This window comes from Eublepharis macularius, chromosome 8 (genome assembly GCF_028583425.1).
Source record: "Eublepharis macularius isolate TG4126 chromosome 8, MPM_Emac_v1.0, whole genome shotgun sequence".
Classification (NCBI taxonomy): Eukaryota; Metazoa; Chordata; class Lepidosauria; order Squamata; family Eublepharidae; genus Eublepharis; species Eublepharis macularius.
The window spans coordinates 67,341,361-67,362,408 of record NC_072797.1 but is presented as its reverse complement, the minus strand read 5'-3'; the positions used below and the strand labels follow the sequence as shown (position 1 = coordinate 67,362,408).

The 21,048-nt window shown below is 41.4% G+C and overlaps 1 long non-coding RNA gene across 2 annotated transcripts in view; it reads left to right on the top strand.

Moving 5' to 3' along the window:
* Positions 1-21,048, top strand: part of LOC129334971 (uncharacterized) — a 91,168-nt gene that overhangs the window by 8,203 nt on the left and 61,917 nt on the right. Inside the window, exon 3 of one of the 2 annotated variants that reach the window (XR_008597550.1) lies at positions 13,303-13,412. The exons of the other annotated variant lie outside the window; for it this stretch is intronic. This is a non-coding gene — a long non-coding RNA (uncharacterized LOC129334971). The remainder of the gene's footprint in view (positions 1-13,302; positions 13,413-21,048) is intronic. 2 annotated transcript variants of the gene reach the window in all.

The following is a 21,048-nucleotide window of genomic DNA, read 5'->3' as shown; positions in this document are numbered from 1 at the left end:
GGAGGTGGTCTGCCACTACCTCCCTGAGCCCACCAGGCCTGGCGGCCGCCAACATAACCCACATTAATGCCTTGGCGGAAGTAGCCTCTGGGAGGCCTGACAGGCGGGCACATGGAAGAGGTGTTGCTGGCAAGCAGCCAAATACCCTGCCCCCTAGAGGGGAGGCTGCCCGCCTTCACGTCCACCACTTGTACATAGGACCAAAGTCAACTGGTGGCTCCAACTGTATCAATCGGAGTTTCCTGGGGTGTCGGATTTGGGAATGTACAACTCCAAGATCCATATTGCAATCTTGACGAAATTTGGGTGATGGCTGGAGGAGATCCTGCTGAACACTCCTTGTGAAAATGGGCTCTCTAAGTCTGAAGGGGGGCATTCTGGCCCCAATGAACACCAAACATGTTTGTTAACGGTATATGTTCATTACTGTTCATGTTTGTCGACAGCAACGAACAATGAACAACGTGTTTGTTCCCCAGCCCCCCTGCCCTGTTCATGCCCGTGTCTAGTCTAGAGCTTCCAACTGCTTGGAAGTTTTCCATTCATGTTCCAGATATTCATAGAGATTTACAGAATAATATTTTACTCCACCTTTTAAATCTTAAAGATCCCAAGATGGAATGGTTGCTATTTCTTAATTGGTTGGTTTTTGTGTGTGTGAATATATTTCTTGTTTTATACAACCCATATTCTCCTTAAGACTTTTGCAAGTAAAATATGTATGAAAATCTTCCATTTACATGGCTAAATCTGTATTTGCCCATTTATTTTCTGTAACTCATTCTGGTCTATTGCTTTGCTGACTTTTTATTAATGTAGTTTTTATTCATTTGGGTATTTGTAGAGGAAGCAATTCTATGGCTAACTGAGCATGTACATTCTGTTATCCAGAGCCCTGAGGGGAAGGCAAACATTATTTGCTCTTGTTTAATGGTCAAGCAGTCATTTGTATCCATCATCATCACTCCTCATCAGGAGGAAGAAATTACATTCATGAGAATAGAAATAAAAAAAGGCTGGTTTCAGTTCCAAGAATAGTAAGGCTGATGAATCCATTATTGTACATTTTTTGCATGTCTGGTAGGAATTTAAAGACTGATACCTGTGGTAGTGTTCATGCATATCTGATACTGAACAGGATAAGACAGGAGATTTTCTTTTGATTTTTGTCTCATGACCTTCGTCTAATTAATGTCATACTTGGAGTCAAGAAGGAATTCTTGGGCAAAACTGGCTGGCAGTTTTGGGTGTCTCCTTTTTGAGTTCTGAGTGTCTCCTTTTCACCTCCCTGCCATTTGATTTTGTAGTTTGCTGCACAAACTGTTTGACTGCACTGTTGAGGACTATTTCAACAGTTTAGGAGATGCCTTATAATATGAAAAACCCCAACATAAAAATGCAGTCTTTCCATCGTTGTGCCAGAAATCATCCAATGCTAAGTCTTGCTCCCAGTATCTCTACTCTTTCCCAAGTGCACCCTCGTATTCTATTAAACACATTCCTCATTGTATAGGTTGCAAGTTGGCTTCCCCCTCCCCAGTTTTCACTGGTGACAGCTGATGATCTTGGTGATAGTACACTCTTGAGGAGTGTTTGAGCATGGGAGAAACTTTGATGCAGGATCTCAGCCAGGATAACACATTCTGTATTTGTCACATCATCATATGCCTGTTTTTTTGTTTATTTCACACTACTCAAACTATTAGCCAGAGACACAGATCTTCAAAATATATACACTTCCCTGCCTGTGTAGTACCTTTGGATCATTACAGGGCCCATATTCTGCTTATGACTTCCATCTTTCCCAATGACAACTGCTGCAATTGTTTGTTTGTTTTTAATATCCCACCTTTCTCCCCATTCTGCTCTCCTCTGTTCTGCTCTCCTCCATTTTATCCTCACAATAACACTGTGAGGAAGGTTAGGCTGAGAGTATATGACAAGCCCAAGGTCACCCAGCACACTTCCATGGCACAGCTGGGATTCTAACTTGGGTCTTCTAGTCCGGCACTCTAACCACTACATGGCTCTCATGTCTTGACAAAGGGAAAGTTTATAAGCCTGTAGAGGCCTATGTTTTGGTAGGGCTATACTTTGCTGGCTTTGGTGTGTGTTGCAGAAATATGGTGAAGGTTGGTTGTTCATTTTTGTATCTGTGACATTTGTGCTTGTATATGAACTATATGTGCTCCTTATATCGTACAGGGCTTAACATTATTTTTTTTAATTCTCTGAAACAAAGTTTTGCATGGGTACAAATTAGGGTTACCAACTCTGACTTGTGAAATTCCAGAAGACAGAGTTGGGGGGGGGGTGGATTTAACAAGGATGCGATTCCATAGCATCTGCTCTTTGAAGATGCTATTTCCTTCAAGAGAATTAATATATGTAGTCTGGACATCAGCTGTAATTCTGAGAGAACTCCAGCCACCACTTGAAGGATGGCACTCTTAGTGAAAATTAGTGTTGGAAGAAGGGACTGGTGATGTCTCTTGCTCAGGCCTTTAGGACTGCCAGCAGAGAAGAAGGAAGGCAACAACCATACAGTCACTTACATAGATAGGCTGCTATCAGTCTCCTCCCTGCCAGGGGAACTTCCTTCTCTCCCCCTCCTCTCTCTCTTCTTCCCTGCAAGCACCAGGAGAGGCAGCATGGTGTCTCCTCCTGAGAGAGACGGCCTACTTTCAATCTAAAGGCATCCTAGCTAGTTAGATCAGTTACTAGTTCTTTCTCTCCACTAAACTTATGTAAATATATTTCTTTAGATAAATAAACAGTTATTGGTTTTCTAACTTGAATGAGAGCTTTCTGCATGCAATTTGTTTAGTTAATGTGCCTTAACTAAAACCCAATAATGGTTATGGGCCCAGCCTCACCAAGTTAATTATCAGAACATACTACTTGAGTTTAATTAACCAAGTAGAACCTCAAAACTGTGGAGAGAGAAAAAGAAAGTATAAGGCATAATGGCTGCTACTATAAAGGATCAAGACACACGTCTTTGTTCTTAAGGATGATAACTTTGCTGAATGGAAAGTAAGGCTGAAGTTTAATCTCAAGAAAAAGCACCTGGAGAAACACCTCACAGAAGGCCCACCGCCGAGGGCAATGAGAGAGTGAAGTGGAACCAGGAAGACGATGTACCACAAGCAGTCATTGTAAGTTCTGTCTCTACCAATTATCTAGAATTGATTCAGGACTGTGAAACAGCTAAGCAGATGTATGACCTTATACTTAAAGAGCATGTGACAGATAATTGGGCAACCAGGTCACTTTTTCAAGATCAATTGCAAGCATTAAGATATTCAGACAGATAATGCTTTAGAAGTCACACGAGAAAACTACAAGACCTGTTTTTTCAGTATGCCGAAGCAGGGGAAGAAAAAGATGACTCTGCCAAGGTTGCAGCTTTGTTTAAATCTCTAGACCACATGTTTCTGCCAGTAATCTCCCAACTTGAAATAAAGGGAAAATTAAATTTTCTAGAAGCAGTCATACAAATTGAAAAGGAAATTGCAAGATGTAAAACTTTAAACTCAAATTTACAAGAATTGCCCGACCAGTTTGTTCATAAAGTCGCCCTAAGAGCAAAAATGCAAGTTGCCACCTCCAGCCCTGGAGAAAGACATTTCTCAAACTATCAAATTGGCAAGCATCCTAAGGGGACTACATTGGCCAGAAACAGAGGATCCTTAAGCAAACAAAGGTTCACAGCAACCCAGTATGAGACAGGGCAAAACTCATTTACGCTCCAAAGGCAAGACAACATGTTACAATTGCAGGGGGTATAGGCCATAAGCAAATCAACTGCTCTTCCCCCAGAGCAATGGGAGCTTCCCCTCCATCTTCTAACATGAAAGCAAGTAATTTTAAATGCAAGACAGATCGGCAAAAGAAGTTTAGTCTGAATTCAGTCAGCACCAGCCTTACAAATACAAATACCATAGTATTAGACAGTGGAGCATCTGTACCAGTCTTTCACTGTAAATAGTTCTTCAAAGAATTAAAGGACTTAGAACAGCTCATCAAGTTAAAACTGGCTGACTCACATGAAATCCTTGCCATCAGATGTGGAACTATCAGCATTCCTCTTCCACGAGACACTTCCAAAGAACAGCTAGAAATACAACATGTTTTGTATGCTGCTGAATTCCAAAGCAATGTGCTTTCTATAAAGCCAATCTGAACAACATAACCTGGAGGGACACTTTGATAAAGAGAACACTGTACTTGCAAAGAATGGAAAGGTGTATCTCTCAGGCAGTACCAAAAGTGGACTTCATATACTGGACAAAATATCAGATACTGTCCAAAATAATTTTTACATGAACAACTATCAAGAATAATCAGACAGAGGAAGATGTTGAAGAGAAAGACTTTACTAATATGTTGCAGCAAGAGTCCTCTGATTGTAAAAATAGAGAAGAGCAAGTAAATTTCACTACAACCTGCAACCATAAAGAATGTACCACCCTTTGGCATCTAAGATTTTGTCACAGGAACTTAGAAACTATAAAGGAAATGCATACAAAGGGGCTTGTGAGAGATGTGTGTTAATGATTGCAAAATTAACCAAAGCTGTGTTTCTTGTTTAGAATGCAAGGCAGTGCAGCAGCCTTTCCCAAAGGGAAGCCAGGAGAAGACAAATGCCCCAATCCAGCTGGTTCACACAGACTTATGTGGACCACTCCCAACCACAGTGGGAGGAAACAGATACATTCTGAATTTTATAGATGATTTTAGCAGGTATAGTGTTTGCTATCTCTTAAAGGAAAAGTCTCAAGTGTTTTGCAGGATCAAAGAATACATAGCGATGGTGTCCAACAGATTTGCAAGAAAGCCAGAAGTCCTACGCTCAGACAACGGAGGCGAATACATGTCCAATGAGCTCCAACAGTTCCTGAGAGACCAAGGCATCGTTCACCAAAGAACCGTCCCCAGATGTCCAGAACAAAATGGTATCGCTGAAAGGAAGAATCGCTATCTACTGGATGCGGTGAGATGCATGATTAAAAGTTCACACCTACCACACCCCTTTTGGGGCAAGGCTGCTCTTACTAATTACACCGTACCAACTTTGGTTTGGCTACAAGCCATCAGTTGAGTTTTTGGATGCAGAGCTTATGCACGTTCCAAAAGAAAATAGGCACAAGCTAGATGATAGAGCAGTGGCTGGCATATTCATAGGTTACGGTGCTAGCTGCAAGGATTACAAAATCCTGAATCTTCAGACCAAGGAAGTGATAGTAAGCAGATCAGTTAATTTCGAAGAAAACGCAGAACCTCTCGGTTCAGAGGGGGTCACTCCAGACGAAGCCAAGACGCAGCTCCAATGTCCTGCCATTCCTTACGTCCAAGACACAAGAGAAGAGAGGGAATCAGGTAATCCAGATGTAATCCTGACAGATGATGCTGCCCAACAAGCAGTGCCTGAACCAGAGGGGGAAAGTGAAGACATTCTACCAAATGTACAAACAGTACCTGAAGAGCAGAGGGAACCTGAAAAGGCCACACAGGAGATGCTGGGACGGTCAGAAGGCTCCAAGAAAGGTATCCCAGCCCTAAAATTAAACCAGATGGTTAGGGCTGAGGAAGAACTGGAGCCCAGATCCTGGACAGACATCTCAAGCTTGCCACCTGCTCAAGCACAGGAATGGAAGCAAGCTGCAAGAACAGATTTAAATGCCATGCACAAGAGTAACACGTGGACACTCACTGAACTCCCTAGAAATAAGAAAGTTGTGGTGAGCAAGTGGATTTTTAAACTGAAATGAGACAATGAAGGTAAAACCCAATGTTACAAAGACAGACTTATTGCCCAAGGCTACACACAAAGGTTTGGTGAGGATTACGACGAGACATTTGCACCTGTCATGAAACACACTATGATAAGAACAGTATTGCAGCATGAAGAGGATGCAAGCAGAGCACCTAGATGTTGAGACTGCTTTCTTACACAGTGAATTAACAGAAGAAGACTACATGAAGCAACCACCAGGTTTCATAGAAAAAGGCAAGGAAGATCTTGTATGCAAGCTTCAGAAATACAGCGTAAAACAAAGTGCAAAATGCTGGAACAACAAACTAAAAGACATCCTTCTAAAGGCAGGCTTCCAAAGACGTGAGTATGACCCATGCCTATACACATGATGTAAAAATGAAAAGTGGACTTACATTCCAGTTTATGTTGATGAAGTCACAATCAAATAGCTTGGGAACGTGACTAATTATTTATGCATTCAAATACAGAGAGAAGCTAATGGAAGCTTCCTTCTCAGCCAAGAACAAAAGATCAGAGATTTATTGAAAGATCTGAAATTGGAAGACAGTGCTCCCAAATACATACCAATGGAGCCTAAATATATCAAACAAAATGAAGCATCTGAAGAGCTACCCAAAGAGAACAGATATCGTGAAATCTTGGGTAAGATCTTAGACATTTCAACCCTGACACGACCAGACATCAGTTCAGCAGTAGGAGTATCATGCAGAAAGTTTACCAAACCCACAAAGAAAGACTGGAAAGCCCTAATGACTTTAGTAAGATATTTAAAGCAAACTGCAAGCCTTAAACTCAGGCTACCAGCAGACAGCATGCCTAAATTGACACTTTACGTGGATGCAGATCACGCCGGGGACAAATCTGACAGGAAGTCCACAAGCGGCAACATAAATCTTCTATGGTGGTGGAGCCATAAGCTGGGCAAGTAAGAAACAGACCATCACTGCTGGATTTACTGAAGAAGCTGAATATGTTTCAGCAGCATTAGGATGCAGAGAAATTCAGTGGCTACTCAAAACAACTGAAGACTTAGGCCTAAATAAACCTACACCTGTCATCATATATGAGGATAATGAAACATGCATTCGTATGTCACAAACCAAAGATGTCAGTACATTTTCGAAGCACATTGACCTGGAGTACCATATAGTTAAGCATCTGTACAAAGATGGGACTATTAAATTAATCTATTGTCCTAGCAACAAAATGATTGCTGATGTTTTAACTGAACCTCTCCAGAGAGAACGTTTTGAAGTTCTCCGAATGAAGATGGGCCTGGTACACTGAGCCAAGATCAATCAAGAAGGGGTGTTAGAAGAAGGGACTGGTGATGTCTCTTGCTCAGGCCTTTTGGACAGCCAGCAGAGAAAAAGGAAGGCAACAACCATGGAGTCAGTTAGATAGATAGGCTGATATCAATCTCCTCCCTGCCAGGGGAACTTCCTTCCCTTCTCTCCCCCTCCTCTCTTTCTTCTTCCCTGCATGCACCAGGAGAGGCAGCATAGTGTCTCCTCCTAAGAGAGATGGCCTACTTTCAATCTAAAGCCATCCTAGCTAGTTAGATCAGTTCTTTCTCTCCATGAAACTTATGTAAATATATTTCTTTAGATAAATAGTTAACGGTTCTCTAACTTTGATGAGAGCTTTCTGCGTGCAGTTTATTTAACATGCCTTAACTAAAACCCAATAATTATGACACTGATTATAGCAGTGTAAAATAAGATGCACACCAGCACTCTCGCGTCCTTCCCACACTATGCTTCTGTTCCACCCTCTTGGAATCCATGGAAGTTCTTGTAGGCACCGATACCCTGTTTAAACTCCTTGTACTATTGCAGGGGATGAGCCTTCTAGATAGTTACACCTGTGCAAGACATAAACTAGTTTCTTTATATGTTCGCTACTAGGCAGTAGAGATGGGCATGAACTGCATTACGAACTTCAAAAACCCACGAAATTGGCGATCGTGCGATCACGATCCGGTGGTTCGTGATTGTCCATGGCAAACGAACCGGCATTTGGGAGACACCTGGTTCGGCGCGTTCGGCCGTGGTTTGGGAAGCCAGACAGTCAGGCGCCAGCAATCAATTCCCCTGGCAACGGAGCCGGGGGAATGCCTAAACTCTGTCTGTGCTCCTTCTGTCGCCCTGGAAACCCGAATGGAAGCCCAGCTTACCTTGATCAGCAGGGCTTCCTTCCAACCATGGAGCTGCAAAGCGGTTACAAGTTGGGAGAAGACACCCAGGGGAGGGAGGGGGAAGGGGGTGTCCTGTAGCCATGGGCACTCCAATCTCATCCCTGCAAACCGTGATAGGCAGTTCTGACGGCCAAACACAGACCTCCTGCATTGTTCAATGGGACCTGTGCTTATAAATAGCCATGGGCTCCCAGGCTGGGTTTCACTTTCAGCAAGCAGTGGAGTGGGACAGAGCTCTTGCTTGCCACTTGCTAGCCTTTGGGGAGAGAGACAGAGTATAATTCAGCTTGGATTTTTGTGGGAGTTTCCTGGGGGCTTTGGACTGGAGAGGGTATAACTCCAAGATCCCTTTTGTAATCTTGTCCAAACTTGGGTGATGGTTGTAGGAGAGCCTACAAAAGACTCCTTGGGAATATGGGCTCTGTAAGTGCCACAGGGGCCATTCCGTGACCCACGAACCACGAACCAGTTCGGTAACGGAAAATGTTTGTTGCGGTTCGCGACCTCGGGATCATCGTTGGCACCAAACCGCGAGTCCATTAATTTTTTTGGTTCGTGCCCATGTCTACTAGGCAGCTTAGTTGCCATTCTTATTCAACTCAGATATATTCCACCATCTTATCACAGTGGTTCCTATAACTAAACAAGAGAAGCAGGTAACTGTAAAACTGGTAATAAAACTCACAAAAATCCCAGCAGCATTCAATCTTAAATCATCAATAAAGACAGCAATCAAATCAATTGTTTAAAAATAATCAGGCAGGGTGGGAGGAGGAGGGGAGATATTCCATGCCAGTGGATAAAATAAGGACGCAGTTCTTCTAAAATATTGGCTCCAGCATAATTGAAAAAGTCTGAGAACACATCTTGGGTAGAAAGATGGGGTGGGGGGTGTAATCCATCTTTTGGGATCTGTACCACTATACTCCACTTTAGCTAGATGGGCAGGAATGATGTACAGACATATTGTGGCACCATTGTTGCAAAATGGCTTTATCCCATTTCTCCTTCCATCATATGTAGCAGTGCAGGTAGGCAGCCCCTTACTTTTCTACTGCCTGTTTGCTTTGGCATTTGCTCCAAATAGGGCATTTCACAGACTCCTACCCTACTACTTATTTCTACATTCTTTTCTGCTGGCACCACTCAGAACTATATTTAAACTGCACCTGTGAGTATGCATATTCATTTACCTTAACCTTGTTAGGAAGATTTTAAGGAAAATCACTTTCTGCATTATTTCTGTGGTACATTGGAAATAGGTGTGGGAGATTGACTTGATAATTTTAAACATTTTCTTTCAACAGAAACAATTCATGATGAAGAAAAACACAAAGTGTTCAAACTTTCATTACTAGTAGACTACTTTAGCAACAAATTGAGTATGTTAATTTACAGGCTTCTTCATATATACTTCTCAGCTGTTTAGATTAATTGTATTATATCTTGATATACTAACATTTCCTAATTTTAGTTGTTTCTGTCCAGTACTATCTTTTAATGCAAAACCTCTCTCTGACTAATTCCTTAAACTTCATAATAAATTTATCTTCAATACCTCTGTCATGTCCCCAGTTGTCATTTCCTCAACTGTCAATTCTTATCTGTCTCTTCTGCTTGTTCTTCCACCCAAGATTCTAAAATGTGGACTCCTGACCTGGTTGCATAGCTACCCATTTAAACCTTAACCCACAGATACTGCATAACAAAAAAAATATGATTTTCTGTGAACCATTCTCTCATAATATAATGTTTCTGTTTTTCTTTATTCATATACCCTTACTCCCTCACTGTGTGGAAATAATTTATTACCAGACAATCAGAACTCAGATTAAGAAGTTACTAATACTGGTATCAAGAGTTTACAGAATAGCTACAGAGCACCTGATGACACGAAGGTTTATGAAATTATTAACATGGTGAAATGTTGCTAGTAGAGGTGGGCATGGAACAGAAAAACCCCACAGACCATTGGACCATGGTCTGTTGTGTTTCACAGACCATGGACCATGAAATTTTCACAGACCCGCCCCGTTCACAGACCAGTTTGTTGATCTGTGGTCTGTCACTTCTGGGCACCCTAGGACCACCCCCTTCACACTCAGTGATGCCAAACTTGCAGTGAGGCATCAGCAGCCTCTCCTCCAGCCACTCTCCAAGTTTGGCCAAGATTGCATTTTGGAAATCTGAGTTACAGACCCCTAAAGTGGCTGCCCCCAGGAAACTTCCAGTAGATACTAGGAGTTGCAAATTGACTTGTATTGGCTTGCAGCACCAAAAAGTTGCAATGAAGCAAAATCAAACAGATAAAAGGGAAGAGCCCCCTCGCTCACCACACAGACACCTTCCCAGATGTTGCCTACAGAATTAATTCTTGCTCCTTGTTTGCATAGAGAAGAATGGGAGCTCTCTGGTTGGCAGCCAGAGCTGCCAATCCAGGTTCTGAGGGCTAGGATTGGTGTGTTTCAAGAGCTGCAGAAGGTCTGCAGATGTCCATGTTAGGGCTCACCACAGACACTGCTGGGCGGGGCACTAGTGTGCCTGGCTCCGACTTCAGGGGGTGTCAGGGACACTGCAGGACCCTGCTCTGTGGAAGGAGGGAAAGTATACCTTACCCTGGCTCCCTCTCAGTCCACTTGCTGGCCTGCTCAACCTGACCCCATCACCACTCTTACCTTCCTCTATCTTCTCCTTTGTCAACTTTCCTTACACTCCTCCATCACTCCTACACAACCCACCACACCCTGTGGGTGGACAGCACTTATATCCTGCCCCTCATCTCAGGCTCTGCCTGCCAGGCCACATCCTTCTTTTGCCTTCCAGCATTGGCCTGGGCTGCCTCAAGCAGTTGCACCTGGGGTAGCTAGTTTGGCTGCATTGGACAGCTACAGCTGTGCTTTCTTGGCTGGCTGCCAAGCTTCCTTGGTTCTGAGTTTCCAGCAGCCTCAGCTGGTCTCTATTACTCCATTCCTCCCTGTTTGCAGCTTGGGGCATGGCCCTGTGCTGCTTCTTCTGTCCTGCTGGTAAGGTAGCTGTCTGGCTGGCTGAGGGCTGGCTGCCCCTATTTCTTGTACTTTCTCCCTTTGCCCTGGTCCCCTCCTGGCTGTCCTTACTTCCCCTGTCAGGGCCCTTAGTCTCCCACTGGAGGGTGGGGCTGGCTGGCTTCCACCTGCTTCTTCTGATCCTCTGGGGCTTGGGAGCTGCTCCACCTTCCTGTGGCTGGGTTGCCTCTTTCTCCCCTAGGGCTTGAGTAGGGGCTTCCAGTACCTCTACCCCCTTGTTGGCACTCTGGACAGGTGTGGGTGCCTGTTGCCATTTGCGATGGGGCTGGGTGGTGTGTCCCTGGCTCGTCTCTCCCTCTGGCTTCCTTTTCCCTTCCCTTTCTGCTGGCTGGAGCTGCACCCCCTCCCAGGGGCTTCCTGCGGCTGCTGCTGGTGTCCCATAAGCTTTTAGGTAGGGGGGCTGGGGCAAGTCTGGGGTGCTTGGGGTGCTCAACCCCTGACAGTCCATTTCATTACCTAGGGAATTGATAGATTGGCACCAGGATGTCTGGACTCACAGACCATGGACCAACAGACTAGTCCAAATGGGCCAAAGTTTATGAAAAATGTGAGTCCTATGAACTGTATGTTTGTGAACTACGAACTGGGCTGGACTATGTCAAATTTAGGCCTGTTTTGCTGTCTGTGCCCACCACTAGTTGCTAGTATTAACAGAAGTTTTCCCAGCTGAATTGTTAGCTGCAATTGAGTTTGTGTAATTTTGTTTGCTCCAGAGTAAAATATCTTGTGCAATGTATACTATTCTGCAAAATGGCAAAGAGCACAGTACCACTGTTAATAGACTGGTTTGAAGTCCTTTTCTGCACATCCAACGTACATACATTGGAGACAACACTAATACTCGTTGAACTACTGGTTCTTAGTCCTTTGTCACATTTGTCATGAGCTTGCAGTGCATAGGAAGCAAAATTCTTAGCACTTAAGAAGAGAATCTCCTGAGGCTGCCTGCAGAGCTGAATTACATCAATTGACTCAAAAGGTCCAGCTCTGGTCCCTGAAGGAGCACTTGGCAAATCACAGATCACTTGCTAAGAGGATTAACTTCTAATATGGAGCCTCTATGCTGGCAATTCATTTTTTGCAGAACTTGGCAGCTGGGGCAGAATTCTGGCACAAAAGGCCTGTGATTACAAATGGCACATTTCAAAAGCAGTCTGTCCCTACCTGTTGTCCTGATACTAATGTATTCCATCCAAGATTTGCTCTACCTAAATCCAGTGGGCAGTTTTCTGTATTAGCAGCATTTCTGCCACACTTTCCACTATTTCTCCCAAAATGTCTACATTCTACAATGAATATACAACACCATTTGTAAAATATACTGTGGTAGAAGATTTTGAGTTTTCTGCTTAAATGTAATGGAGTTTTGAGGTACAGAATGTTCAGGCCCATAGCTAAATGCTAAAAAAGAATCACATAAGGAAGACCAAAGAAAATATTCCTGAATTTCAACAGCATTAATGAAATGTGATAAAATGCAATTCAAGGTGAACAAATAAATTAGCTAGCATATGGATATGGACAGATAAGTGTAGTCTATTTCTATTAAGGAAAGGCCACAGGCAATAATCCCACTAAGATTGGTCAAAGGTAGTATAAATGACAGAAGAAATTCAAATCTCAGTGTGGAGCTGATCTCCTAATGCAGGTTGATTACTTAAAGCCTTACTGGATGTAGTATCAGCTGATGATTTTATGGATATTGAGGTATAGGCTGTATTTATTTGTCAGATAATTTCACTCATGATGTATCTGTTGCATCAAATGACCTTCCACATCAGAAACAAAAGGCACCTATAGAGGAAGGACATTGAAAATATACAAATAAAGCAGGGATTTAATGGTTGTTATGATTTAAACATATGTAATACTGAACAACACATTGCCATGGTTTATGAGTGGTTAGAGGAAGATGCTAACAGAAAACAGTATTAGAGGACAGCAAAATCTAATTGAATATACATAGTTAGAACAAACTATTTGTTTTGATTGAATTATATATTATTATTTCAAGTCTTGTCCAGAGATTTGTAGTACTTCAGAATTGGAATTCAATAATTCCACAAACTACAGATACATGGCTAAAAGACTTTATTGATCTAGCCAGAAAAGAAAAAGTTGCGTACATTAATTTATAACTGGAGGATAAAAGTAGATTGGGACTTTGTCTGAAATTTCATAATTTATAGATCAAGATCATTGAATTTTCTTCTTTCTTTTCCTCTTCTTTTTGTACTTTGGTTGCTGTCCTTTGTCTTCAGGTTTCTCTTCATACTTTCCAGTTTTATATGGTGAGGGTACGTGGATGGTTGGAACACAGTTGTAACATCATTGACCGTCAAGAAAAAAAAACTGAATAAAAATCTTAAAGGTAAAGAAGTAATCAGAAGGGTCTAAGAACAATGATTTTTGCATGGATACGGGAAATAAACATATAGAGCTCTAGAATGACAGGTGTGAAAAGATCAGCACAACATTCCTTGCCAAGCTCTTAAAGGTAGCCCTTTAAGCCTTGGTAAGATTCAGGAATAAGTCAAGTTCCTAATAAGATTAGAACCATGTTCTTTGAATTACTAAATACAGATTTTTCAGTGCAATCCAATTTCTAAGCAGAATTACATCCTTCTAAGCCCACTGAAGTGAACTCTATTTAGGGTTGCATGGTTACGTTTCTTGTACTGTGCGGTGAATGTGTTTCTTCTGTGCTTAAAAGAAAGTAAATAGTAATTATTCTCTGGAATTACTACTATTCTCTGGAAAAATTATGGCAGTACCACACCATACCAAACCTACACTGGTAGTGTACTCTCAGATAGATGATAAGTTTCCTGAAGCAATTTATGGTCAAAAATACAAACTTATGTGAACCAACTATAGGAGGTAACCATGGCAATCGCTTCCTTATCTTGTCTGAATTGCATTTCAGTTTTTTGATTCTCCTACAATCCCTTACTGCCTTCTAATAGTCATTGGGGAATCAGCTGACTCAGTATTTTTAAGCACAGTAGCTGCAGAAAATTTGGAGGACATAGGACAGTTCAGTGAGAGGAAGTCTGAGGAATCTTTTGTTTAGGTTTTAAACACTATAAAACCATATTAAATCAAGTGTTGGCTTTGGTCTAGCAAAGCCTTGAAGTTCATGTTCATCTTCAATTCACAAGTCTTTAAGCATGTGAATGCTCTCTTATGAATTTCAAAGTTAGTGGTTGGAAGGCTATTCCCTGGGATAATGGCTTATACTGGTGAATCACATTTGTTTTAGCCTATTCTTTGTATAGTGTGTAGAAAAAGGAGTGATCAGCATTCCATGCTAGAACTGAAAGTGAAATGCTAGTATGCATTCTAGACAAAAGAGCTATGAGGATAATAAAGTCTAGATGGCAAATTCTACAGTGAATGATATTGGACATAGTTTAGGTGAGTAGCCATGCTGGTCTGCAGTAGAACAGCAGGATTTGAGTCCACGGGTGCCGTAGAGACCAACTACCTTTTCAGAGTGTAAACTTTCGAGAGTTCCCTTCTTCTGACACAAGTAAGAATTGAAATTCCTGAGCCTTTATATCCCAGCCAAAGGTGGGTGAGATATAACAAGGGTGGGCATCAGGTGTCTTTACATTCTGATGCCATCTTTTGTAACACCCCACCATTTTGAATGGGATATAAAGACTCAGGGATCTCAATTCCTACTTGTGTCTGAAGAAGGGTGTTCTGACTCTTGAAGGCTTACACTCTGAAAATCTTGTTGGTCTCTAAGGTGACACTGGACTCAAATCCTGCTGTTATTGGACATTGTTAGTCTACAGAGCATTCAGACAAGATAAGGCTATATTGATGCTTCTTCCAGTACCACCCCATCACCCCCGCCACCAGTGAAATTGGTGGTACATTTGCAAGCATAAAAAAATTCAGAAACTAAATTTTTGAACTGGCTCTTTGGCTGTGGATACTAAGGTTACCAATTCTAGCCTGGAAAATTCTTGGAGTTTTTTGGGGGAGGGAAGTGCCTGGAAAAAGCAGAATTTAGGGAGGGGAGGGAGCTCAGTAGCAGTGTGATGCCATAGAGTAATCTATCTCTGAAGCGGCCATTTACTACATGGGTACCAATATCTGTAGCATGTATTAACAGTTGTAATTCCCAAAGAACTCTAGGCTTCAACTAAAAATTGGCTACCCAATTCCTCATTGATTAGTTATTAATTTTTTTTTTTTAAGTTTGGTCAGGTAGCTCCAGCTCTTAGGCCCCAGAATGGCTCACTTAGTCCCATTAACAGGTGTTAAAAATTGCTTACAAGCAGTCAAGTGAGGTCTGATCTACCATGTAGCAGAATGAAGTGACAAAATTCATTGGTGGTAGAAGGAGCTCTACTTCTTTTCACATTGCAGATGTCCAGACCTTCAGGGAACCCCCTAAACAGCAAGGCCAGCCTGACTGCACAAGCACTTCCATGTGTGCAAGAGGAAGGCCCATTGTTCCCACAATTTTCTTTCTGAAGTTTCCACTTCAGGCCATTCCCAAATGTTTCCTGATCCTCAAGAAAAGGGGCTACTCCACATGCAGAGCGCTACTCGCAGTTCTTTGGATACACTCAGTGAGTTTTTAGGCAGCTGCAATGGGAAAAATCATTGTGTAATTCTACTTATGGGCCCTCCATATTCTGCAGCAAGGCCTCATCAGCTCTGTCCTATGGATATGAGGTTTTGAAGTTTTTGTCTCTTAAATTACTTCATATCCATATGGTATAACAATTTGTTTAAAGGTATGAACAAATTTGAGGAAGCTGAGCAGTTTGCTAAACTTTTGTCTCAGTCGGCCTGAAATATTAATATTGTGTGCTATCATCAAATTAAAGCAGCATCAGAGATATTTGGAGGACTTTTAAAATCCTATTAGCTTGGTACTTGATGAATGAAACAGAAGCTCCTTGAGTCCTGCTGAAGGAACAAAAAAAAAAGTAGGAAGTAAATCAATCTTCTCCACAAGGATACTTCTCCACTGTTCCCAAACCAGAGGAAAAATAGACAGCCAGATGCTTTGACAGCATGCAGATTTACAGAAAAGGAGGAAAAGTTTACATCATAATATGCTAATATCGGTTCTAATCAAAATCAAAGTCTATTAACATCATTAAAATAAACCACCTCTCCTTTGACTAGAATTCTTCTCTTGCAAATAGTGTAGACTCAACTTCTAATGCTCTAATCAAGGTGGGAATTGGAAGTAGTACTCAGGTCTCATTGAAGGACCTAATGAAATATACATCTTAAAACCCCCGGAGCATTACTTTATTCTTATTAAAGGAAAATGCTTTATTATCAAAATTAAGTTTATTGATAATGGCTAGGGAAATGCTATTGAACTCAAATCCTGTTATTCTACTGCAGACTGACATGGTTATCTTCTGAAACTATCAAAGTTGCAAGGTTTGCTTGTATGCCAGGGCTTGTGATGGGCTACGAACAGCAGGCATGTTTAGCAGAGGAGGAAGTATTTGGGGTTTGTTATGTTATTTTGGTTTTAACTTGTAATAGTTTAATTATTACTGTAAGGCACTTTGAGTCATGAGGAAAGGCAGGGTATAAATATTTTAAGACCTAAATAAATAAAGATTAGTGCCCCTTTCCTCCTGCCCTGTGCCTCAGTTTAAGAGGGATAGGAACCACATTCTATATTGCACTCTTCCCTTTTTCTGCAGTAACCCTGAAATCAGAGCTTTTGCCTCAGACTCTTCCCAGGCCAAGTCCTTCCTGAAATAGGCACAGTGCAGGCAAAACATGCTACCTATGTTGTGGAGAATCCCTATGAAACATCCAAGTTCCCTTTGTGTAGAAACTATATCAAAAGAGCCAGTTTGGTGCCAGTTTGGTGCAGTGGTTAAGAGAGTGGGATTCTAATCTGGAGAACCGGGTTTGATTCCCCACTCCTCCACTTGAAGCCAGCTGGGTGACCTTGGGTCAGTCACAGCTCTTCCAGAGCTCTCTCAGCCCCACCTACCTCATAGGGTGTTGTTGTTGTGGCGATAATAATGACATACTTTGTAAACCACTCTGAGTGGGTGTTAAGTCATCCTGAAGGGTGGTATATAAATCGAATGTTGTTGTTGTTGTTATACATGTGGGAAATTGCCTAGGGAAATCTTTAATGTCACCACTGCCTCAACCCTGGAGTATATGAAATAACCTTTGCCTTTCAACATGTACATGGAGTCTTTTTTTATTACTGTAGAGAAACAGGTTTCCTTTTTCCTTGCAGGTTTAGGAAAAAGAGGTTCAAGTCCCCTAACAAGAAGTAAACCATACCTTTAGCAATAACTTTCAACCACATCAAAATAAGTGACTGTGTGTGTGTGTGTGTGAGAGAGAGAGAGAGAGACTGGAAGAGAGAGAGACTGGAGAGAGAGAGAGAGCGAGAGACTGGAAGTGGTTCTTCATGTTCTCAGGCAGAGAAGAGTCTTTTCTAGCACCTGCAACCTGGCACCTTTTAACTAGATACACCAAGAATGAAACCAAGGGACTGTGCAGTCAAGGCATGTGTTGGTTCATTGAGCCCCAGTTCTGGGATAAAATCTGAAGAGGTTGAATAATTTCCCCAATCCTATTAGTATTCATTGATTAAATGATTATATGAAATAATGCTTACTTATTCTCAGAGTTATTGGGACCAGTTCATATGCTCAAAAGTCATCCATATTGAAAAGAGCCACAGATAACAGCCAAACAAAGTGCCAAGTATGTACCCATTGACAGGTGCTACTTCCTGATGTTAGTTTGTTTGACCAGGATAGCTAAGGATGTGCCTATACAGTAATGCAAAGCCATTGCTAAGGAGGAGTATCTGTCAATATAAGCTATATTGATTCATATGTTTCTTCTGGCATATAATGACCTTTGGGTCACTATGTATAAAAGATCTTGGAAACTGCCGCATTTTACTTCAGTACAAAGACCAGCATTTTGAAACCTAAGGGGACACAAACAAAAAGGAAATTGAACAAAATAGTTCTGATGGTAAACTGCAAAGGAGCTGAAGTAGTTCTACACTGGCAATGTAGGAGGCTTGAAGAAAGGTATCTGGTCTAGTAGTACCAGTATAAAATGGTGTGATTTCATAATCATATTAGCTCAATAAGGAAAGCTGCCCCTTGCCCCTGCCCTGAGATTCCCAAAGAGAAAAATAGTGTGCAGATATGACTGAGGGCCAAGCTACACATGACGAATGACACTTGAACAGCAAGTGTATTTCTCCCTGTTCACTTGCCCTCCACTCAATCCACTTGCCGTTCAAGTGTCATTCGTCATATGTAGCTTGGCCCTCAGTGTTGTGATCAGAGAATCATGTTTCTTTATTATTATTATTAAGCATTTTATATCATTAAAAACAAGCCTAAAAATGCTACATTTATACATATACTAACAAAACACACAAAACAACTACTCAACAAACAAGAATAACAAAACATACATAATACAGGAAAAAACAATACAGGGAAAACAAACGATCTAAACTAAAAGGTTTCTGATTTTCTCCAAAACAAATATTAGTATCATGTCAAATTTACACTTTCTCTAGATAATGGTTAAAAGCTCTCTTTTTTCTAATGTCAAAATCCCTTACCCCATAAATCCATGTATCATCAAATCATTATTATCTATTTCATGTAAATAATCTATGAAGGGTTTCCATTCATCAACAAACGTACTTATTGCCTTTTTCCTAAATAGTGAAGTAAGCTTTGCCATCTTTGCCAGTTCCATCATCTTTGTCAGCCATTCCTCCATTGTGGGCAGTGTTGAATTCTTGCTGCTATAATCATATATGTATTGTTTTCAATTAAAAGAGTGCTCAGGAAATGATAGCAAAATGTCTGTGACTAGCATCTATTCAATTAATAAAGTGTTTTGTAAAATTAAAAAAAGTTATCTCTCTAAGTTAAGACATTCTGTTTCAAGTACAGGATGTCTTAATTAAAGGTGGAGTAACTGCTTTTTCTTTTAATAAAATTAAATTCATTAGAATTCATTAAAAATATAGTGCTGCTTTTCAGATATCCTTTAGCTAATATCTGGAATGTTTAGTTGTTGCTTCATTGAAAGGAGCTTCTAATCTGCAGCATTACAAACCATTTTTTGCCATTGGTCATATATATTTATCTCATGTGTAATGAAGTAAAGCTCTTTCTGAAAATTCTGATGGCTGAGTATGTTTACTGCTGAAATAAAAGACATAATGGAGACATAATGGAGTTCAACTCCATGACAATAGCAACTGGTAGATCCTCAGCTCAGGCAGGCTTTGGAAAATCTAAAATATCATGATTTCTGCTACTCTCCCAATCCCTAACAAAGGTGATATTTAGCATATTCATTTGGTTGGATCATATGCCTTAAAGTATGCAAAAAACTGAAATATACATAAGGATGGCCATTGAAACTGAGAACTAAAGTTATTTCTATCTGCTTTTATTCAAAAATTTTCATCCAGTCTCTCTTGTGTCCTTTTCGCTCTGGGACTTTAAAGCGTTTCAGTATCTGTTCTGCTTCTCATGTTTGCAGGAGTTTCACACTTGCAAGGTAGTCATGGGATGCAGTACCGATGTTTGTCCATGGTACTCCTGATTCCTCCCCCTGCAGACATACCATGATCTTATTTTGAAGCAGCTGCCAAGTTGCATCTGGCCCGATCAATGTCAGTGCAAACTCTGTACTCCCCTTCTGCTTCTCTTCTCCCCCCTCTCCTTTTCCTTGGGAGCTGATTGGTCTGTGTGGAATTAACCACTCCCACCCTCCTCAGCTCTCTGAACTCCTTGTCTGCTATTTTTATCAGTAAAGTGAGGCAAGGGTCATAAGGCTCCTTCTCCATTTGCTTCCTCCCTCTCGGGTATGCAAGCACTCTCTTGTTTTTTTTTTTCCAAAGCCAGGAACAATTCCTAACTTTGCTGCTTATTCCCTGTTGGCTTTAAAAGCCAAGAAAGGGTTAAATGGCTGCTTTTCCCTTCCTCCCTTGGAGTATGCACACACTCTCTTTTTTTTCAAAGGTAAGAATGGGTTATAAAGTTGCAACTTTGTAACATTGTAACGTTACTGTACATTCCTCCTAGCTTTAAAAGTCAGGAAAGAATTAAATGGCTGCTTTTTTCCCCCTCCCAGAAAAAAACCCAAGTGTTTCGCACAGCCCTTTGGAAACAAAGTGACAGGAAGCTGCTGGGAGGGGATGAAGCAGCAGCATTTTAACCCTTTCATGGCTTGGCTTTAAAAAAATAAATGAGAATGGAACAAGCACAAAAAGTACATGTTTTCCCCCAGAACTCCAGCACCAATTGCCTCGCTAGTGGGCACAGGACAGCCCAATCAGCAAATACTGGTGATGGGTTTCAACATTGGAACATTACTACACCTGCTCAGAGTTAAAAGTGTGATGTGAATTGCAAAGCCCCGAAAGCCCAAAACTGCACTGAGGCTTCAAAACCCGTCTAAAATGAAAAACAAGATGCTAAATCAAAACTGCTTCAGACAGTGTGGAATGTGGGGATGTCATGTCAAAGCCATTGCGATCACAGCAAATGTCCATAAATGGCAGTTTAAACCGTAAGTGTGAAAAAGGCCTTGGATGCTTTGTTGGATGGGAGGAATGGGAACAAGCAGAGAAGTATGGAAGTACAAGCAGAGAAGTACTCTATCCTATATCTGTTCCAGTGGTTTTGGCCAACCACCACGACTTACAGCACTAATGTATGAACACTTAATTGGCTTGGTTGCAGGAAAGGACACATCTCCACACTGTCACTTGGGTTCACCATGTCCAGGATGTCGCATGAAAGTGAAGAGGTGGGAAGTATTCTTCCCAAAGTAAATGATAATACACAGGATTTTAAAACAGGACCCATAGGAAGGGCGGGGGGATATTTTCCTGTGTCTTTATTTTACCACTGCTTCACTGAAGGAGATGAGGAACAACAATACATATTTTGTCTTGATCATGCCATGGTACCCTATTGGTCTGATAAATATTT